The sequence below is a fragment of the Salarias fasciatus genome, chromosome 17 (genome assembly GCF_902148845.1).
Source record: "Salarias fasciatus chromosome 17, fSalaFa1.1, whole genome shotgun sequence".
Taxonomy (NCBI): Eukaryota; Metazoa; Chordata; class Actinopteri; order Blenniiformes; family Blenniidae; genus Salarias; species Salarias fasciatus.
Window position 1 is genome coordinate 13759965 of NC_043761.1, and position 22211 is coordinate 13782175.

The 22211-nt window shown below is 42.2% G+C and overlaps 1 long non-coding RNA gene across 1 annotated transcript; it reads right to left on the bottom strand.

Annotated features, from left to right (window-relative positions):
• Positions 1–1012: 1012 nt before the first annotated feature.
• LOC115404362 (uncharacterized) lies at positions 1013–21755 on the bottom strand. The gene is made up of 3 exons (XR_003933340.1): positions 21680–21755; positions 15862–15866; positions 1013–1023 (listed from the first exon to the last, which is right to left on the bottom strand). It is a non-coding gene; the product is annotated as an uncharacterized LOC115404362 (long non-coding RNA).
• Positions 21756–22211: the final 456 nt, after the last annotated feature.

Genomic DNA, 22211 nt, shown 5'->3' on the forward strand with positions numbered 1-22211 from the left:
CAAGAAGATTTATTCATAGCTGAGAACAAATGTCAACAGTGATCACTCTGCAGATGCGATATGAGACGGGCCAGCACTTGATGGGCACAGACACATATTGTATATGCATTAAATACAGGTTACATAAAAGGTTTCCAGTGTTCCCTCCATTACGTCAGGTAACGCTAAGTGACGGTTACTGTGTGTACATATAGGAACATCTGAGCGTGCAGCTTTGCCATGAAAGTATAATCCATGGGTCTTTAAAGAGGATCAAGTAATTGGCAGCGTATTCCCAGGATGTCCGCTGGGAGGGATACAGGTAAACTAATCTTTGTATAAATATTGCAGTTAATGTATTGCACTTAATGTATGTGAAAGAAATGATATAAATGGCTTACTTAAGCATTGACCAATCGGTAAAAAAGCTTTAAGCGGCGATCATCCCTCATTTGTATGTATGTGTGTGTGTATATGTGTGTGTTTGTGTGCTTGTTTTTTTTTTTTTTTTTTGTCTTATACTGGTGGGAATTGCACACTGACCCATAGAGACTCAAGGGGACAAAATTAAGGGGTCTCTGTAGGGGAAATCACATGTATTTTGGTTGAGTTTAAAGTAAATCTGCAGAAACAAACGTGTGTGTGTGTGTGTGTGTGTATGTGTGTGCGCGCGCGTGTGTGTGTTGTATTACTCATTTAGTGGGGACCCTTGGGGGCAGACCACATTAGACAAAAAGCAGTCCCCCCCCTCGCCGATTTAAATGCATTTAATAGGTTAAGCTGTGGCTGTTAGAGGTTACAATTAAGCTGAGGTTAAACGAATCGAGTCAGAGTCAGTTATTGTGATGGTTAAATTCAAGCTCGGGGATTCAGGAGTGCATTAGGGAAATGCTGGTGGTTAGAGGTTACCACAGATTGCCCATCTATTCAACGATTTAGTGCATAAACACATGCAAGCGTGCACGGGGGGGGGGGGGGGGGGGGGGGGGGGGGGGGTTCATTTGCACAGAGGAGTCTGGTGAATCTGTAAGGAGGATGAAAATTCTGTTGAGAACAGTCCAAAGTGTACCGACAGGTGAAAGAACACAGGTTCAGCTCCTCATCAGTTCACTCAACCGACCTCTGACAGTCACAAAGTTTCACTGCTAACATGATTCTTACACAAGCGTTATGTTGATATTTAAAAAGCACTTTGAGACGCAGATGTAATCCTTCACTTTTCCCGTGTAAACACCAAGGAGAAAAAAAAGTAATTCCAAATTACTTAATTCGGAATACACTAATTCTGAGTTAAAAACGTAGCCTTGGCCAGTGTATATGTGTTTCATATAGCCAAACAGTGATTTCATGTTTAGCACTTTTTTCCCCATAACAAGTTTGCATGTTCTCCCTTTGCATCCAGGGATTTTTCCAGAAATTCTGGTTTCATTCTCAAGTGCAACAACATGCTTGAGTTTAATCAATGACTGCAATGTTACCATGGCTGTACGGTACATAAAAGACTGATCACCCACCAAGGCAGAACCCGATCCCCGCTAACATTTGCTCCAGTTTATGGAATAGAGCAGGCTAATATGCTCAGTCAACAGCATTAAGGAGAAGGAATCAAGGAGGCCATAAAAGTGTCAGAATTAAAGTACCATTCTGAACAAAGAGTGGAGGCTTCAAAACACTCAACCGCTTCGATTGCTGTCCTCTCATCCCCTCTGAGTGGTTTCATATCAATTTGCAAGTTTATTTATGTGACTCGCAGTAATGACCATCTGATCTCAAGAAAATATATGGCATTTCCATTGAGACTGGAGAATTTATTTGAAATTAAGTAGCACATTTCCGCACACTTGGATTTGTCACCTCAAAGAGAGAAGTCTTTTTGATAGGTTCTGATGAGCATGGTTTGCTTTTATAAATCTGTATTAAGACAAAACCTGTCAAATGTGAAAACTTGACTTTGGCCAGCGTGGGATTTGAAACTGTCAAAAGAATGGCAACAGACAGACGAAAACAATTACTTCAGTTTCCAGCCCAAGAGCTTACAACGCAGTGTGATGCTTGAATTCCCGACTTCTTCAAGTACTGAAGTGAATGACATGATAAACAATGCCTTGGGTCCTTGGTGCAATGGGTTTTGTCATTGTGCAGCAGATCAGCGGTAAGGAAAGCAGATATTGTAAAAGGCTCCGTATGAACGATCCCAGAGTCAATACGAGGTCAGAACTAAATAAACTTCAGGGATGCTGGGACTATTGACCCACAGCATTAATAGTTTGAGCTTCCCCACATTGACATGTGCTCACATGTTAGTGACAATGCCCTCTAATGGACACATTAATTATGAAAAGAACAAAGATGGGAGGCTACAGAGAGAAATGCTGCCATTCGGCACAAACACTGTTTTGGAAAGGAATAGGATGAATGCATGGTCGAGAAAAGAGCGGGAATGAACCCCGACGACAGAAACATGTTTCTTTGTTATGTGTTGCAACAGAGCATTCGTTCATGAAAAAATAATGCTGCTCCAGAGGTCGTGAACAAATAAGTTTGATGAATTATTCACGTAGCGTTAGACGCTCGAAGAGCGGCAACATTGCAAGGTCACTACGCAATGGTCTCCACTGCACTGAAACAGGGTGACTTCACTTCTTTTGGGGAATGTTCAAACAACATTGATCATTAAAAGGTCTCTAACTGGTTTATTTTAAGCTCCATTTATCTAACATTACCTAACAATGGTGCATTTGGATTTTCTTGGAAAAAAAAGTACTTTTGAAATCACTCTGCCTCCTTCTCGATGGTGGAAATGCTGCTGCTGCACATGCATACCACAGCTAAATATTTCTTCTGCACATGCTCAAGTAGATCTACAATAGAAATAATAATGGCGGCCTCCAGAGTGTCATGACTCCCAGTCCATAATTTCCTGGGAATGGGTAGTTTTATAGTTGACAGTCCCCTGCAATACTACACTATTTGCCAAAAAGAAACTGTATCTGCTGCAAATATCAAACCGGTGAATAATATATTATTATCAAAACCCATTATTGGCAAAATGACATTTCATGCAATAAAAACTTTTCTGAAAGTGTCGTCCTTCAAACAGAAAAAAACAATTTATTTGTGAAAACTACAAATAAAAAAGTGTTCCTCCCAAGGCTGTGAGCAGAAAGCACGTTTTTGAGTTAAGGAACTGTAAGACTCAAGAAAGTGCAATATCATTGCAAAGTGGCATAACAATGATCGGAATTCAACGATAATAAAGAGATATAACTTCAACATATCTCCAGGTTCACGCCTTTTTAAAAGTGCATTTGGCCTTCATCTCTCCCAGCAGCCTCTTCCACTCTGGCAAACCGAAACCATGTGGAGATTGTGAAGTGGGAGGTTGTGCATTAACTCCTACTCTGAGTAAAAGACTTTACATCTTTACACAGAGAAACCATGGGGTGCATAAGAGAGACTTTTCTAGCAGGGGGTGAAAATTCAATTTCATTCTTTTATTTCCCTTCATCTGATAGTGTTTTTTCCTTCGTGGGAGTCGACTGATCAAGCTCAAGCACGGAGGATGTAGTTGGCAACTGTCTTTCCTCTGAGCTCCACTCGATATCATTCTATTAAAGTTTGAGAGTGCTTTTCTACATTTTTATTGATGTGCCAGTCGCTAAACAGTAGCAGTGTTGAACAAATTGATACGTAAGATAAAGTCATAACCCCAGTGTTAACCTTTTTTTTTTTTAAACAAATTCCTAATTGCTTCTTTGAAAATACTCAAAGACAGAGAGCTTTGTAAGTGGACCCTGAGGGATAAGAGTCAATGAGAGGTGCTTTTAATAATGCATGGCAGGGAGGCAGGAAGTCCTTCAAAGCTCTGCCAGGTTTTTTTGGCAACAGAGACGTTGAGGATCTTTGTATTACCTTGACACGCTCAATCTACACTAAAGAATGAGACTTACAGCCAAATTAATTATTTCGCATGAGCCGGAAGTGTTGGTTTCACGTGAAACATAAGATCAAATAGTGCTGTAATTTTGCTAACAGATTTAACTGCGAAAGAATTTCAAGGCTCACGCCAGCGCTGCCACATCCTAAATATGACCGTTACAGGTTCGTCTTTGCTTCTCGTGTCGGTACTCTAGGGGATTTAAGGGGATTAGCTATATATTTCAACTTTACAAGTGTGTGGTTTCCTTTAAGGCAAACTTATAAAAAAAAAAAAAAATAAATAAATCATCAACACGAGTATAGTGTTCCCCTCATCCACCAGAAAAGCTTGTGACTCATTACTTTACTGCTTTCTACAGAAAAAAGAAACCTTTCTGCATGTGGTATTCAGCCAGTTTGTATGTACTGTCTGCACTGAATGCAAAGTATGGACTCACTTCCGCTGCTTTTTGAAACTGCCGTGAGGTCGCCCTTGATGTTGTCAGGCTGATGGCAGACTCACTTCCACCTCGCATTTCAAGATGAGAAGTGACTCATTCAGCGTCAAGTGTGCAAAGGTGGTGCAGTGTATGAAGCTGTCCTTCCCGGAGATCGGGAGCGGTATCATTCTCTATCGCTGCACTCCACAAGTACCCATAGACGCGTCGATGCTGCTGGTCAGTTTACAATTCTTAATGCTCATAACATTGCACATTGCACTTTGAAAGGAGAAAATGATTACTTATTATATCAACAATGTAATATGATTCAGCGGCATAGTGCAGAGAATATGGCCATGAATATGAGAAACACTGAATTAATTCCTCCATCAATGGCTCAGCATCATCTACTATTATCACAACCTCTAATTATTAGAGTATTCACCTATCAGTTACCTACACTGAGACCTTTGGACCGAACGATGATCAAAACAGTCAAAAACGCATTTTCGCCAGGAATTCTTCCAGATGCGCACGTCCCGTAATTACTGTTCAGTTTCTGAAACATGCATTTGTCCACGCTTATCAAGACAGTGAATCGCAGCTTGTAAAATATGAATCACACACCGCTACAAATGATTGAGCTCAATAATTTGTCTTCCATCCAAATAGCTTTTAATGACTACACAGCGCTTGTGCGTTATTGTAATCGCTGGTTGTTAATTGTATTAAATCATAATTAAGAGGACAATGGAAAGACAAATTCAGTGTTGGCTCCATTGTTCTGAAAAGACAGTTATTTTTCACTTGAGATTCTGTATAATGAGCAGTGCCGTGCCATAAATAATATTTAGACAGTGGCATTGTTCCGGCTTTCCGAAATCAAAGTAATCGAAATACCAAGCTTTATCTCTGACTGGAAGTCTTAAAGTGCTGATCCATTATTGTCTCCCACAGCCTGTTACAACAGAAAAAAAACTGCTGGGTTCATATGAATATCAAACCGAATCTCATAAAAAAAACAGTACAAAAATGTGCTCTGTGCAAAGCACGCATGTGTGTTTGCATTCACAGAGTACACAGTGTGTGTGGTTACTCTATCCAGCAGTATTTGGACAACATTTCCACCCAGATGCCAGATTTTCTCAGAAGTGGATCGATGCAAATGGCTAGCTGTTGCAATCACAGATGCCATAAGCAAGGACAGACCGGCAGCCAACATCTCTCTCTCTCTCTCTCTCTCTCTCTTCCTCTCCCTTTCACTTGCTCTGTCTCTCCATCTCTGCTACACGCAAACTCTCTCAGTGGCACAAAATGATCTACCCCTCTGAGCAAGAGTCTGCACTACAGGGCGGCTGCTGGCATCCATTTATCAGCACTGGGCACATCCAGAATATTGTCTCTCCTTCTAGCAGGGAGCAAATCAAACAAATGTTGGGAAAAAAAAGAGGACAAATGATGAGTGAGAAGGAAATGGGCAGGGAAGAGGAAAAGCTGTTTAGCCAGGTTAGCAGATAAAAGCAAAGCACTTCAATTAAAATGCTACATTAATGTCACTTATGAGAAAGTCGAGTTAGACCCACAATGCACTTTCTGCTCTGCGCATCTCTAACTGCTGCCGCCCACAGATCCCACCAAACACACACACACACACACACACTGGATCCATGTGCGTTCAACCTTCTATTCCATCATGACTCCTCCTCCAGCTCTGATTATCTGTCTGCTTTCAAATTTCTCTCTCACTTACACTGGCTATCACAGTCTCTCCCTTTTTTATTCTTCCATCTAAATTCCTTTTCTTTAAATTGCTTCCTCTTCTCTTGAGCGTTGTCCTCCATCGCCTCCCCATTTTCCTTTCCAGCTGTTACCTCCCTCCTGCACGCGGTGAATTATACAGTGTATAATATACTGTATACATCCAATTACCTTTACAAATGTGCATGAAAAGATGTGACATGTTTATGTATGTAAATGAAATGCACATTTAATCATTTGTATATTTTTAGGGCTGAATCGTAGAATATGTATTTCAACGTGCTTTTCTTTTCTTTTATCGTTTCTCCTCCTCCCGATCTCGCCATGCTATGCGGCGGTCTCGCCTGGTTGACTCGGCGCCGGTGGCCTTGCAGACGCCTAGCTGTGCCCATTACCTTAAGCACGTCTGGCTGGGGTAAGCGAGATTAGGGGAGGAATGAATAAGGCTTCTACAATGCGAGTGTGGGGGTCACGAAACCATAAATCACCCGCTCGCCTTCCACAGCCACTGCACCTCCTCCTGTGTCAAAAGTCTTTGACCCAACTACAGTTTCCCTCCCGTGCCCCTCCCTTTTGCCCTCAGTGTCGCCTCTGCCTTCCCCTCCTTACCCGACTGCTTTTCCACCTCCGTCACTGCCTTTCTTTTCTTATCTGCGCTCCACTCTACTCACTGTACACTTTTCCATCAGTTTGTCTTTCTGTCTATCTCCAGCACCCTTTTCAGCTGTCTTTATCTCAAAGTTATCTTTCTCCCTGCCCTCTCCCGTAGCTTTAACGTGCTGTCTCCAGTCTTATTCCTTTCTCTTTTTTTCCCCCCAGCTCTATCTTCCACATTCTGGTCCTCCTGCTGCTTTCAGTGGAGCGTGTAGAGGAACAAAAGAGGCAGTCTGGGTGGTAAAATCAGTCGTACTTTGGATGTGAGCAACAGCACCTGAGATGGAGAACAGAAAAAAAGTCTAGCCTCATGATTTTTTAGCACACAGTAAAACAGTTTTTTTTTTTCTCCTTTTGTTTTTTTTTTTTTGTTTTTTGGACTCCAGTGCCTTCACTGTGTTTCCGCCATGCTGGCACACAATTGAAAAACATGCGAAGAGCCTAAAATGGTTTAGGGACAAAATACCTTGGTACTAAATGGCTGTATTTGATGAGATTAGATTAAACGCTAATGATCCCTGTGGGGAAAATTGGGTCCTTACCGCAGAAAAGAAGGAATTCAGCATGGAAATAAATACAAGATGAGCTAATAGAGAGCATAAAATATGTGGCTCACATCTGCAACCACTAAAATCTTCTATTCTTATTATTGCTATAAAAACAATGTTTTAAGGAAACAGACTGTCCTAACAACGGTGGTTTATCTTTAAAGGTATCAGGGTGTGTCGACTTTTTTCAAAGCAAAAATGACAGGGATGTGCAGTGCAGGGCAGAGTTCACTGGTTCATGTCTGACTGCTTGGCAGCCATAATGAGAATCTGCACAGTAATTTATAGCCTGAGTCAGGGCATTAGTTCCATTTTCAAACTGGAATAGTCACAGCAGTTCATCCATATGCTCAGAGAACCCCAGAGTTTTGTAATGAGGCAATAATGGAAAAAGAACCAGGGTCAGATGCATGTGCACACACACACACACACACACACACACACACACACACACACACACACACACACACACACATATGAGACAGACTTTCACGATGCTATAAAGTGCATTTCCATTTCAGCAACACCGGGGCTGCTGAAGTTACTTCATGTTGTCTGAGAAATTAGAAAAGTGAGACAGCCAGTGGAAGATGGGTGAGGAGGGAGGTCAGAGATGGATGGATGAGGAGGTCTTGGAGAAAGATATAAATGGAACGGCAGACAGTGGGAGAAAGAAAGACCCATCATCTAGCGCAGTTACTGCCCCCAGAATGACAGCACTGTGTCTCGGTGCGTACAGGTGTGTGACTGTGTGTGTGCAGTTTGTTTGTGTGTGCAGGTGGATGAACGGCAAAGACACACAGCCTTCCTTATCAGCGTGTGTCATCAATATCATTGCGGTGTGGACCCAGCTAATTGCCGTATGTCAGAGAAAACAAATGCTCGGCCAACGCCACTAATAAAGAGGTCTGACAACTGCATAACTAGAGTGAATGGACTCTGCCATCGCCTTGGGTGGAATACAGATGTGTTATAATTATGTCACGAGCTTAGTGATGGGGAGTCATGTCACCTTCCCACACGCCTTCCTGAGTTGGACATGTTGCCCCCTGCTGGCTCTGCTGGAGGTCTCCAACCGATGTGCTCCAAAGACAGAATACTGGTTTTACAAGAAGACAGCCAAAAAGTGAAAAGGGGAAAAATGAGTCTCTGTACGTGCTGTTTCCTGTGAGTGGTCCATGGGAACATTTCTTTTTTCTTATGATATTAATGGTGATATATGACATAAAATGTACAGTGATCAGGTGAGTCACTGTTCTAAATCCAGCTTATATGAATCCATCTGAAAGCACAAAGTGTTTCTGACTTTAACTTTCATAAAGTTAAAGTCAGAAACTTCTTATAGAAATGAAAACTATGAAACTCTTTCCACTTTATATGTCATTCAGGTCCTGGTGTTTCAAGTGCTCTAAGTGAGGAAGCATTTTGTTCTGAGGGAACTACATGTCCAAATGCCTTCATTATGCCACCGGATATTTGTTTTGTCATTAGTATTGGTCAGATAACAAAAAGGAAAGAAATTTAAAATGATACCACCAGGCTTTTTATGAACTGACAAGGAGGTAGAAGAAACTTTTTTTTTTTACCTTTTATTAAATGATTATAAAAGTTCTTTGAAAACAGCGGAAATACTGAACAAACTCTCAAACTGCTGCCAATATATTTCAGATTTTTGAAAATTACCTGTTATAGCCAGCGCCGCATGACATGCTATAAACAGTATATTCTCAGAGTTGAATGTTATATTTCATGAACGCTTTCAATTCTCGAGCACATTTGCCAGTGATTGGAACACAGATGCAGAAGTCAGACGCTCCATAACAACAGCCCACACTCTGTCTGTGATGACGCTTCTATTTCAGGCAATACAATCACATAGAAAGGTGGAGATGAAATGGCTTAGTCATAATCAAGCATTCCTTCCACGGAGGTCTGCCCAACCCTGTAGAATGGAGCAAAGCTAAACTGTCCCAATCACCTTGATATGGACTTAATGAGTGGCTTTAAATTCATCTGCCAATCACGCTGACTTAAGGCAGTGAATCCTCAGCCTGAAAGACCGCACCTGCGTATATCTCGGCGTAACTACATCAAAAGTTGATGGTGGAGGAGCGCATGGCGGCTCATTGGTATGAGCATAGGGGTCTGTTCGACAGCGTTAAGCCTCGGCAAGTTCATTAAGCAGCATGAGAAGGGAAAGACGAACAGTGGGGCAGATAGACTGCCTTGATCAATGTAGATGAATGTTCTGCACTGCTGCATGAGAGGCCACAGGGATAAAGCCTGAAGTGAATTAATGTGTGTGCATTAAGGATGTGCAAGTAAGTGCATGTGTGGGCGTAAGGAAAGAGTGAGGGCCAGTGAGAACATGCAAACAGCAATCAAGTGCTAAAGACAGGTGAGAAAGAGAGTCAGTAAAACTAAAAGGTACCAAAGAAAGCCACGAAAGTCATGATAAAGACAGAGGATATTTCTGACATGAATCCACATATGCAGTGATGTAATCCTTTAACAATCTGAACGAAGCACATATTTCTAAAATTATGCTGAATGTAAATTCAGTGAAAGCAATTTATAAATTATAATTAATTGTAAGTTAATCTCATTCACAGAATGGAGGTTTTGAACAGGGTCAACTCAGACTTCATGTCTCCAACCTCCTCTGGTACAGGGGAGAAGCTTCCTCTCACTTGGTAGTTGAAATCAGTTTAGACAGTCCTCTTCTTGGATTTCCCAGCACACCCTCACTAAACGGTCGGTATACTGCTGTTCTGCCTCCTAATTCAACTGACCACCAGATGGTGATCAGTTGACAGCCCTGCACCTCTCATCACCTGAGTGTCCAGAGCATACGGTCTCAGGTCAGGAGAAATGACAACTAAGTCGATCATCAATCTGAGCCCCAAGGAGCTCTGGTACCAGGCACACTTATGAGCATCCTTGTGTTTGAGCATGGTGCTTGTTATGGATACTCTTCTTGCACAGAAGTCCAATAACAGCTCACCACAGGAGGGCCGTTTCCCCAGTCAGTCACTTCCAGGTCACCAAGTTGTTGCCACCGTGAGCGTTGCCTACTCGCTCTGAAAAGACTGAATGCTCTGAGCTATATATTGAATAAGAGCATGCAACAGAGTTTTCTCCCCTGCACCTTAAGCCACAGGGAGGTGACCCTTCCACCCACCAGAAGAAATTCTGGCTGTACGGCTGTCGGCTAGGGGCTCATGAGTATCCCCATACTCACTTAGTTCCAGAGCCACTGCTGTGCATGAAGGTGAACCCAATGGCTACTGGTCAGAACCTCTCAACCTCTTGCACCAGCTCTGGATTCCCCCCCGGGGCACCACGCGGCGGCTCGGCAGGGGCCAGAGGGGTATTGCTCAAGCTGTGTTCAGCAATAGAAGACATCCATTGCTGCTTATACTCTGTTACGTAAAGGCCAGGATATTCTGGGGCTATCTTGGTTGACATACCTTGACAGTATAACATGGAACTTGGGACTGGCAGACTAGGGTGGTGGTCCCTTTTCAATATAGAAGTCTAGAAACTGTCTGCCAACTGCTGGGGTATCACACTTCTCAGCATCCTGGGGAAAGTCTTTGTTGGTGCATATAAAAGAAGACTCTGACCCATAGACAAATCTCAGATGGAAGATGAACAGAATGGATTCCAGCCTGCCTGTGGAACAACAGACCAGCTTTTCACCCTCTCTAAAATTATCTAGGGGGCACGCAGTTGAATAGACAATCCAGTGTATTTGCATTTTCTGGACTTACAACCATACCCCCTGAGACGTCTTGTGAAAGATGCTCAGGGAGTACGGAATAATGAGGTAGGGGTTGGGTCGCAGAGTGACATCTCTGCTTTTCTTCTCCTGATTCCATCACATCAGGGAAAAGTTCACAATTGAGAATAGAACAGTTGGGATGCAGAACAGGATCAAAGTGAAAGTCAAGCTGCTTTCACTCCATGCTGAGAGAGGTTGAAGGTAGTTGAGCATAGCTGCCAACTCTCACACGCTGGCCATGAGAGGAGGTGTGGCGTGAGAGAGTATGAATCCAATCAAAGTTATGAGTCTCATGGCTAATGCGTGAGACCTGGCAGCGATAGTTGAGGTAGTTTGGGAATCTAATCAGGATTTGCTCTGGACCCACCCACTAGAGTAATCATATCTCTGGTTTGGCCTGAGAGTAGCTTAGGATCTCTTCAAAAGTACTGGAGGAAGTTGTAGGGAACAGACATCTATGAGCTTCATACTGTATTGTACTGATAATCTTCATCAATAGTAGTACATCGCGTGGAAAATGTGATGTCTTTTTGAAAGATTCAGACTGAACTTCTCATTACTATTTGATGGTTATCCATTACATTTTGTGCTGCTGCTGGGATGTCAGCTGTATACTTTCCGTGAGCGCGATAGACACAGCTCCACAAACAAGCCAAAAAAAAACAAGATTGAGATATCAAACCGCCGACACAACCTGGCACAGTTACAGGAAGAGCCAGAAAACAGGATAGAGATAGTGAACTGCAGACACAACCCGGCGTCTCTTCATCATCGAGACGACCGTGACAGGCGCTGTGATGGTATGATGGGAAAAACTTCAGTCACTTCGGTCAAAAGGGAAAGATGGAAAAAGAGAAAAAGATGGAGGATAGGGAAAAAAAAAACAAGTGTTCTGTCTGTCTCCCAGCCTGTCTGAGTCTGTCCCAAGGCACTGTCGTCTCCCTAAATTAGAACACTTTGGGAAATGAAGAAGGGCGCTGGGAAGGCGAGAATGCTTCGAGGAGAGAAGAGGAGCATCTGAAAGAGTCTACTGTTTCAGGGAGGAAGCCGCTTTTCCAAACTGCAATGTGTATACAAAACAGCAAAGAGGGGGGATGTGTGTGTGTGTGTGTGCGTGTGTGTGTGTGTGTGTGTGTGTGTGTGTGTGTGCAACTGAGTAAACATTTATAAAGCGAAAGAGGAAGTCAAGGACGAGGCCAACTCGTCTTTAATATAGTTGAATTGTGCCGGAAAATCTCAAAGACAGATGCTGGAATATCATTTGAAAGCATTTGGTTTCTGACTGGCTCAGCAGACGAGCTGGCTGGCACTTGTTGCCAGCCAAGCTCAGAGTCCCTATCCTGATCATTATTTTGTTTCATTTCACTTTGTCAGCCTGCTCCACTGTCAATCTGCTTTGACTTTTGTTTTATTTTACTTTCTCTTTCCTCAGAAGCACTTTTTTTTATTTTCTCTTTAGCTTTTCTGCCCACTGAGGTAAAAACACATTCGAGGAAACAATATTGGAATGTACTGAAGAATCTATAAGCACCTGGCTGAGTTTACCGGTTGTCTGTACAAGAAGAATAGAGCAGTTCTATAAAGGCAAAGACAAAGTGACAGCATGTAGCAGCGAAAACATCTTCAGGGATGGCGATAGAACACAATGTACATGATTCATGACTGAGAATCAGACAAATGCTCTCTTGTTTTTTTATTTATTTCTCTGCATGTGAAGGGGTGAACAATAAAACTGGGCGTGATTGTGGTCATTACCTTAAAAAACTATTGTACTTCAGAATAAAGGAAAATTAATTGGAGTAAAGGCAAGAAAAGGAAATCACCTCAGGCATGATCAAGCCCAGTTCACTTGATTCAACCGAAATACTGATTCAGTATTTCATGACTTTTCAAAAGGGTGCAAGAAGCACTGTTCTGACGGATGCTCAGGATGCAGATTGTGTTTGTCTCTCTTCCTTGGGATTTCAATGCCACATTCAGTGCCAAACAATGCATTTCATTGTGCAGTGAAATAATCCTTGCATGCTCAATTGTTAAATCAATAAGCAATGGGAGGTTATTAGGCCACAGCCTGTGTGAGGCTGTGGTAACAAGTTTTCTTGCTCTAAGGACAAAGGAGCAAACATTTGACAGCGGGAGGAAAAAAAAAATGCAGCAAACAAAAACATCTGCTATTATTCAATTCCCAGTTGGGGCATATCTTGACCTGATGAAAGAGAAATGAATAAATCATGCTCCATTAAATGTCATTACGCCTGTTAGCAAAATCTAATTCTACTAAAGTTCAGCGCCAGTTTACAAATTGAATGTAATTGCCCAGAATGCAAATGGGCTGGGCCGTTGTTTGTGTGAATGTGAGACCAAGCGGGAAAAGTGTGTGACGTGTGTGTGTGAGAGTGAGAGAGAGACAGAGTGACAGAGAGAGAGAGAGAGAGAGAGAGAGAGAGAGAGAGAATGCATAACCAGGAAAACCTTTAAGCACCACCATAATGGGCAACACTTACTCTTCAGAGTTTTCATTCAGAAGTGAGCGGCAACAACGCCAGGGAATTGTTGATTGTCAAGGCTTTAAAAACTGATGGTTTCATTTGAGGAAAAAAAAAAGAGCAGGGAGTAGAGATGGGGGAAATGTAATTACCCAGCGAGAGCTGTGTGAGAGTTTTACTGTTTGATAATTATCCCTTAAAGGCATGTTAAACTTTTCCTTAGCGATCTGTATAAAACTCCACAGAGACCCTGAAGTAGAGGGGAGGTCACCCGGCTTCAGGAGGGAACAGAGAGGCAGAAACAAATTAGATAAATGTGAAGGAGGGTGAGGATCAGATAAGTAGAGGCTTGCTGTGCAAAAACAAGACAGCACAAAAGCTAAAGAGAAGAACAACAGGAAATAAAAACCATACATCACAAAGCAGCATAGTCTGGAGGACAAGTTATTACCTTGCAGAGCAAACAGATGCTTCGACATGTAGCTACTGTTCTCCCTAAAAGGAAATGTTGGATTTTTGTGGAAAGTATTTGTCTTTTTTTCCTTTTTTTTTCCCCCTCCCGTTTGGGGGCTGAGGCTTTAAAGCGTGCAGCCTTTTGGAATTGGATGACTGAAACATTTGATGGAGCACTTTTCATTTCCTCAACTCACTTTACCGTGCCATCTGTCTCATTCATTGATGTGGCAGCACAAACACACACATGAAGATCATCATATGCAGGGAGTATTTAGAGCAGCTCTGCTTTTGCTCCACACACACAAATGGAATCGGCATGATCCGTGTGCACCAATACTGTATTCTACCGCATTGCTAAGCGGCCCATAAAGTTCTCCAGTCAGAACAAGCAGCATGAAAGCCTGACCTTATGGCACTGCTGGGAGTAAAAATGTATTTGAGTAAAGGATCAACATTGAAATTCCAAATAGAAACAAGTTTGGAAGGGAAAGTCAGAAAGAGTCAGGTCTGTTTACTCTCCACAACTTTTCATGGCACTGCCCTGTTCTCAAACTCCAGTTGGAAACTTTCCAGAATCTGCCAAAACACCATGCGGATATATTTAGCTGGAAAACACACTCCCCCACACAAGCACACACAAAAAATTTTCTGGGTGGATTTTGCAACAGAGAATTAAAATCAAGCATCTGTGATTCATCATGTCTCCCGTCTCCTCATGAACTCATTAGAATGTCACATTAACCTCGTGCAGCCAGATCCATGTCACATCAGACCTTTTCATCAAAGATGAAGCTGTTTATACTTCTCCTCCTTATTGGCGAGCCTCCAAAATAAACCAAACAAGAAATGTCTTGATTTGGAACTGCTTGCACTCTTTCATATGAGCCCTGGTTATGTCCATGATCCAACCGGCGTAGATCAATCTTGTATAAACCCATAATGTCTCCCTTGTGGACAGAGTTAAGCGTCTTTATCAGTGACATTAATCTGATGATGAACTCTTTCTGATTATTAGAATAGAGTAGAAAATGCCTTATTAATCCCAGAGGGAAATAACCATGAAGGATTGGCGAGTGCTCCAACGGTACACGTGAGTGGATGTCGAGGCCCCCAAAGAATTTTTTGCATGTGTGCAATTATAAGCAAGTTCCCCCAAAGTTTTACATACTGTAGGAGGGAGTCATATGAGCTGAGCCAATCGGTAAAATTCAGACCATTACGATACTTGAAGGAGAGATTCAAACCCAAATTCACCAAACAAAACCTATTTTCTAACATTGCCTTTTTGGGAAAAAACTAACTTATAGTATCACTTGAAACATATCAAAAATCAAGCTTGGCTCAGGCTTTGAATATTTTACTTTATTGTATATATAACTATATGACAATGCCAAGTCTTTCAAAGCTCTCCAACAATATGAAAGCACAGTTTCAGTCATAGGGGACACGAATGGGTTTAAACAAGCATTTCCTCTGATGTAGGACATCTGTGTATTACACGAATGCCTGTGAATTTGCATGAGTTATTGTTTGTGTCACTCGGTGTGTGTTACTTGATTTGCTTGCAGGATCCAGTTCCATTACGCCGGAGAGCCAATTAGCATCTCTCAGCTTGACACCCGGCTCGTCAGGACTGGCACGCTCATACATGTTAATTGCGGTCTTGAATGGCCGCAGAGGTTTTGACTGCCTCATTACAGTGAGGACATGCAACGAACAACCACTGGGCTGATGTGGCGAAAATCTCCAAGCCACCCACCCACTCCCCTGTCACTACCTCTCAGTCACTTCTCTTCAGTATGGCTTCCTGGGTCTCTCTCCACTACAGAGTTAGTAACACTCACTTGAAGGAATGACCTTCTACCGAAAGTGGAGCTATCTTAATAGAGTGCCGCAGGAATGAGTCCCGAACGTCGGAAACAAGCCAGGACCCTGCAATCATTGGCTTTTCTGAATGGATTTTTGGTCAAATGCCTGAAATAGGGTCAGTTGCCAGCAAAGGCTCGGGCGCAATAGTTTTCTGCAGTTTACTCCATGAGATCGAAACAAAAAATGTCAGTAAATAACTTGAGTTGTCCCTTCTAAACCATGTCTTTAAATACATTCAGCTTCACACTCAGTGGCATTTTTAAGAGTGGACCAAAAACTGTAAAGATTCTGCATAGCTGACACGGCCTGGAACTTCAGAAATGCCTTTCATAACTTCATGAACACAGCTATTTGCTTTCAAAATGTGGCGATATCTTTTCTGAATTTATATATTACAGTATTCTGCAAAGTCTGAAATCCAAAACGTTCTGTATTTTAATTCATGTTGCTTTCAAAGTCTCAAAAGAGTCAAAGCATACCACTGTGTCTTTAGAATTGAACTGATAAATACTTCTTTTCCTGCACAGTCTAGATGGCAGCATTCATACGTCCACTAACAGAACACACTAACACAACTATTGCACCAGTTTCCACAGAAGTTGTTGCTGAAACCACATACTCATGCGATGTACGGGGCTTTAATGCTCTAGTTTGTAGTTGGACCCACCGTCAAGCCACTGTCTCTCGTCTTATATTAGACGTAACCGTACCGAGGGTATGAACGAATCTCTAAAACTGCGCGGTTGTCCTCACATGGCCAATGCGTTGTCCTCAGGAAGGAGTAGAAATAGTGCATTATTCTCCCCATTACTCTTCAGTTTCTGAGATATTAGCCGACGCTGCGGCGGCGTAGATAAATGTGAAGCCATGCTTATCTTAAAATGTTGTGCGAAACCTCTTGTGCTTCTGAGATCTCCTGGTACAGACTGAACTCGACAACACTCTGAATGGCGAATAAAGAAATAGACGACACACCTCTTGAGAACTTTCAGTTATGAATTCCCGTCTCCCACTCTAACATCTCCATTGTTTTTCCACATTGTAGATTTTTCTGGATAGTAACTCCAAAAAAGCTTCTGCTGAAGAGTTGAGGTCGCTAAATCAAGTGAGAATTTTAAGGTTTAACAGTGACAAAGCTGAAGTCAAGGTGACAGCTGCAGCTCACTTATAGCCTAATATAAATCTTTTTCTTTATATTTTCTGCAATAATTCAAAAACCAATATAGAAAGCTTTTGCTTGAGAGGGAACTACAAAAACGCCTCATCCCCAGAGCTCTCTATGCCGCAGGTTAAGAAGCTGCAGACAACAAATGCGGTGTTATGGTCATCTGAGAACGATCCATTATGAGACCTGACAATTCAAAGCAGTGGCTATATTCTCCAACCCGGCACTGCTTCTTTCTGTTCTGTCACTTTGCCACATCTCAGAGATTTTGGTTGGAAAACAACAGATGAGCGAGCTCACGCTGCGCTGATAGCGATGCCCCATATTGGCAGGAAACACATGCAACATCAGCAAAACAGTGCCAGGGAGTAGCAAGAACAGAGGGACACTGGGGAGAAGATATGTTCGAGAAACAAAGGCAACAATGACAGAGTTTAATACGAGCGATAAACCAACTGTGAGGGAAAAAAAACAACAACTAACATTTAGAAAAGTTAGAGAAAAGCAATAAAAGGAAGAGATGACCTGAGGAGATGAACTCAAACAAAATGATTGAGCAGTTCTGTAAATGGATAATAAATAAATAAATAAAAATCATTAAAAAGAGAAGAGGTTGCTCAAAGTTCAATTGAGATTAAATAAAGTGAAAACAAATTCATCACCGACTTCAAGTCTGTCACACTTGCAAGTCGCTGGTCTCAGAAAAAAAGACGCTGGCTGTCTGGGCAGTTTGTGTTATACAGATAATAAGCAAAGCTTTAGCCATTAAAGCCACAAAAGATGCTTTGATTCACTCAGTCTCTTGTATTGCAATGATGAAATGACAGAAAAGAAATGGTCAGACTTTAACATGGCAACTTATGTGACAAACATCACCAAAGACTAGTGAAGACAATCAGTAGAGACAGTTTGATTTAACAGACTCGGGAGAGTTGAATGAAGAAGGTGCCCACAAGAGTGATCTTCAGTTAAAAGAACAGATGAAAACACAGAAAAGAAAGCAACAACCAGATTAGTCTGGATCAGCAGCGCATTGCTTCTGGGGCAGGTACTTCTCTCTGAACTATAGAGACTAATCCATCAATTCAAACACAAGAGCTGCAACCTCAGTTTCTTTCTTTCTTTTTTTTTTTCTTTCAGTTTCTAATTCTCACCCAGACTGCATGACACCTGCGCTGTACACCGCTCCAGTCTACACGAGAGGTGACGCCTGACAAAGCCAGGAGGACAACATCATCAGCAGACAACAAAGATGGCACCTTAATGTCATCCAACTGGAAACAATCCAGACTGGAGCTGCATCCTGATGCCCTGCGCACAGAGAACACTCATGTAGAAGGTGACAAAGGGCATCGGATCGAGAGGAACCTGGGTTGACCTAACACCTGATGCATTGCTCACAACAGGGAAACCTGCTTCTCTGAAATCCCCAAATCATAAAAAAGAACAAGATCATGAGCAGCGGAGCTGATCGGGTGAGTCTCAACATTTTTAGGAGGAAAAATAGAGAGAAATCCTAAAAATTTAGGTAAGAATTTCCAATTACTGCTCACCAGAATGGATAGTACTTAACCCTGTAAGCTTTAAAGAATAACATATTTCAATAAGTGTAAGATTTAATTAAATCTTAGTGTATGAAAACATGTACTTCATGTGCCAAGCAACAAGAATATGAACTGGGTACACTGTCACTTCAATGTCCTACGTGGCAGCAACAGAAATGCACTTGTTCACATACTGTATAATGTTCTGCTTATTTAATTAAGGTTGACATGTTGGGTTTGGATGAATTATGCCAACGTTGCATGGCCGATATACGCAAAGTTGATACAGTAATATTAAAGTGTTTAACGTGTAAGTTAGTCTGCTCTCTGCCAATCACTGATATAAGGGAAACGCTGCAGCCTGGACTGAGTGATTGAAGCTGACTCCCATTCAAAGCTCTCATTTTATTACAGCGCTGCTTCCAGGACACTGGCCAAGTTCTTCACTACAGTAGAGTTTGTGCCTGAACTTTAATTTTACACACACACACATTTGCGGATGCTGATGAACCTCTATGACATCTGCTGTGAGGCTGTTCTTGAAAAAATTAATAAGAAATACAATTTTTCTGAATTATTTTTGTCAAAATATATGCGAAAATAAATGGTCAATGTTGGAGAGGAAGCAGAAAGGAAAAAATGAAGAGCGGAGGAGAGAGAGAGAGAGTCCTACAGCATTGAGGGGAAGGTCAGAGAAATACAGGCAGATGTTAGATGATGTCCCAGAAGTATTCTCTTCAGCGAAATGTGCGATTCCCGCTCTGGAAGCAGAGAGAGGGAGGGAAAGAGAGAGAGAGAGAGCACGTCAAAAACAGACACAAACAAGAAATACTCCGATGGTGGCAGCGTCCCAGCTATCAATGAAGTTCATGCATTTATGTTAATTTGGCTTGCAGATGTAAACACATTTGCATGCATGTGTATATATAAACATAAACACAGACACAAAAAGCTCTCAGATTTGCATTTTGCAATCGTCCTCTTGTCATTGCTAAACCACTTCCATATTTCCCCTTGTGAATAAACTCGGTGAGGAAATGCACAGACATTTGTTGCCGTACCCTTTATCTTTTGCTGCTTATAATACAGGCCGCGTTTTTCCCGCTGTTGCCAGACTGCCACAGCAACGACACACGCACCTGCAATAGCTACGTCAGCCCACCCAAGGACATCCAGCATGTCAGCTCTGATTAAGCCTGCACTCAGCCTGTAGAATAGAGTTCTTGGGTTGGGTTGGGGGGGGGTATGGAGGAGGTGAGTGTGTGTGTGTGTGTGTGTGTGTGTGTGTGAGAAGAAACGACTTGTGTCCAGTAATAAATCGCCGCAGGCAGCCGGGGCTCTACAGAGCCGCAGCCCAGCTGACCCCCAACAGATGCCGGCTGGTCTGGCCCTGCCAGGAGCATCCGGCCTGTGGACCGGCACCATCATGAGCGATGGCCGCCATCCAAAGTGTGGGGGGGGGGGGGGGGGGGGGGGGGGGGGGGGGGGTCTGCCGCCACAGGCGCAGGTGTAGACATCGTTAACATCCAATAAGAAAAGAGCGGAGCCCTGCGGGTGGGGCAAAGTGATATTGATGGAGGTCTGTCTGAAGTTGCCTGGTTCACTGAGCAAATATGAGAATAAATATGGCCTTTTGTATAGCGCGCACCTTTCATTAGTATTAACCAACACCTTCAAACGTACACGTGGGTGTCCACTGACAGTGGGTTGACAACTTCCTTCTGTTTGGAGGTTTATTTGCGGTTGTTGTTGACAATTCTACTACACTCCCCGTCCTCTTTCAAAAGATGCAGCCAGCACACGATGCAAAGCATGATCCAAATATACTCTTCTGGTGCCAAGTCGGCAAAGTCAATTATGTTTGTTGTTTATTAGAAAGTTGGAAGAATATATGACCATTTGCCAAGTTGGAAACATGGTCGACTGCAAATTAATCCTGTGAGGATTCATATTGTTTGGCAAACATTCTTTCCTTCCTCATTGTGCTGAACTTGCCAGGAAAATGAGTCGCTGTGTGGAAAACAAGAGCGTCCAAGGCAAACAGCAAGAGGACAGACCGGGATGGATACGAAGCAAATGGTTTGATGACTAACATTCAAGAATGAGCTTCTCTGGTCATGTAACCTTGTCCAATGTCAGGCAGAGTCTGCTAATGAAGTTTCGTCTTTGAGTGTAAATTATCCTTTCATTACATTTGCCAGTCTTCATTAAGGCGCGCAGCCCGATGTTAGTTTTCAGCAACAGTCTCTTCAAAAGAAATGGACTCTTTGGAGATAACATCAGTAGTTTTTGGGATGTTTGAAATCTGAAGGAATCATAAGTCCAAAGTCTTATGTCAGTCACGGTTTAATGTCCAGGGGTAGAGCTAATCTCTTTAATTTTGTAAATCTCACTGCTTCAAATCTGACGTTGAACCATTTCAACAAGCTACACCAGATGTCATTCAGATCTCAAAGAGAACTCTCTTCATCTGAGAACTCTCTCATATGAGCTGGTGGAGGCGACTGAAGGAGATGCCGTGTTTAAAAATGGCATCACTGTGGCTACTGTCTTTAATGAGACCAAAAAGAGAAGAAAAGTTCAAACCTACCTTGGCTCTTCATCAGCTACAAAGATACAGAGATGCCTCTGGCTGCGCCTCTGGCTGGGATAAGGAGGACTCACGAGATTGAGCCCATATAACTATCTTTGAATTTTTTTTTTTTTCCATTGGATTCCATAGGCCTGTAAAATTCATGAGGGATAAAGAAAAATACACGTTTGAACCAAGCATTCATGAAGCACAGCAAGTTCTTCATACAGGTTTTGATATTGTGCGCCAACATCTAATAACTGTAGTTCTATGGATATTCTATTCTGTGTATAGGCAACTGTGTATTACAGGCAGGTCAAAGGTTTTTCAGTTCAAGGGTCACATACAGCACAGTTTCATCTTGAGTGGGCCGGACTGGTATAACAGTGCCATAGAAACCTTTGAATTTAGATTGTAAAGTTTTTCTGTGTCATGGCGCACAGTACACATGATGAAAATGTCTATATTTTCACAAAACTAAACAATCACTAGCAAAAAGTTACCACAATCTTAACATAAAGTCAAATTTAGCTAAACGTTCTGGTGAATAGAATACAATGAAATATCCATAAAGTTTCTCCTATACCTGGAATGGAGCCTCTTGGGGCTGGTCTTGGGCCACAGACCTTATATTTGGCACCCGTGGTGTAAAAGGGAGTTTTGGCTTTAGAAAAAAAAAAAATTGCATTGAGAAGTGTACTTAACATGAGAACATTTGTAGATAAGCATGATTAATTAATGAGGGAAAATCAATCAGAATCATTAAAAAAAAACAACTAACAAGTAATTTAAATGTCTAAAAAAATCTATTGTGATTGACTTTGATGAATTGGACAATAAATCTGCGTTTGTACGGCCAATATAAACCGAAATTAGATGTCTATGTTACCTGGCGTCAGTCTGCAGGAAAGTAAAGCCAATGAATACACGTACGAAGCACGCAAGGTCACATGTCAATTCGCCTCATAACTGTGTGTGCATATGATGAATGTGAACAGCCATGAGCCGCGTGTGATCATTCACACACAAGGAGTAATT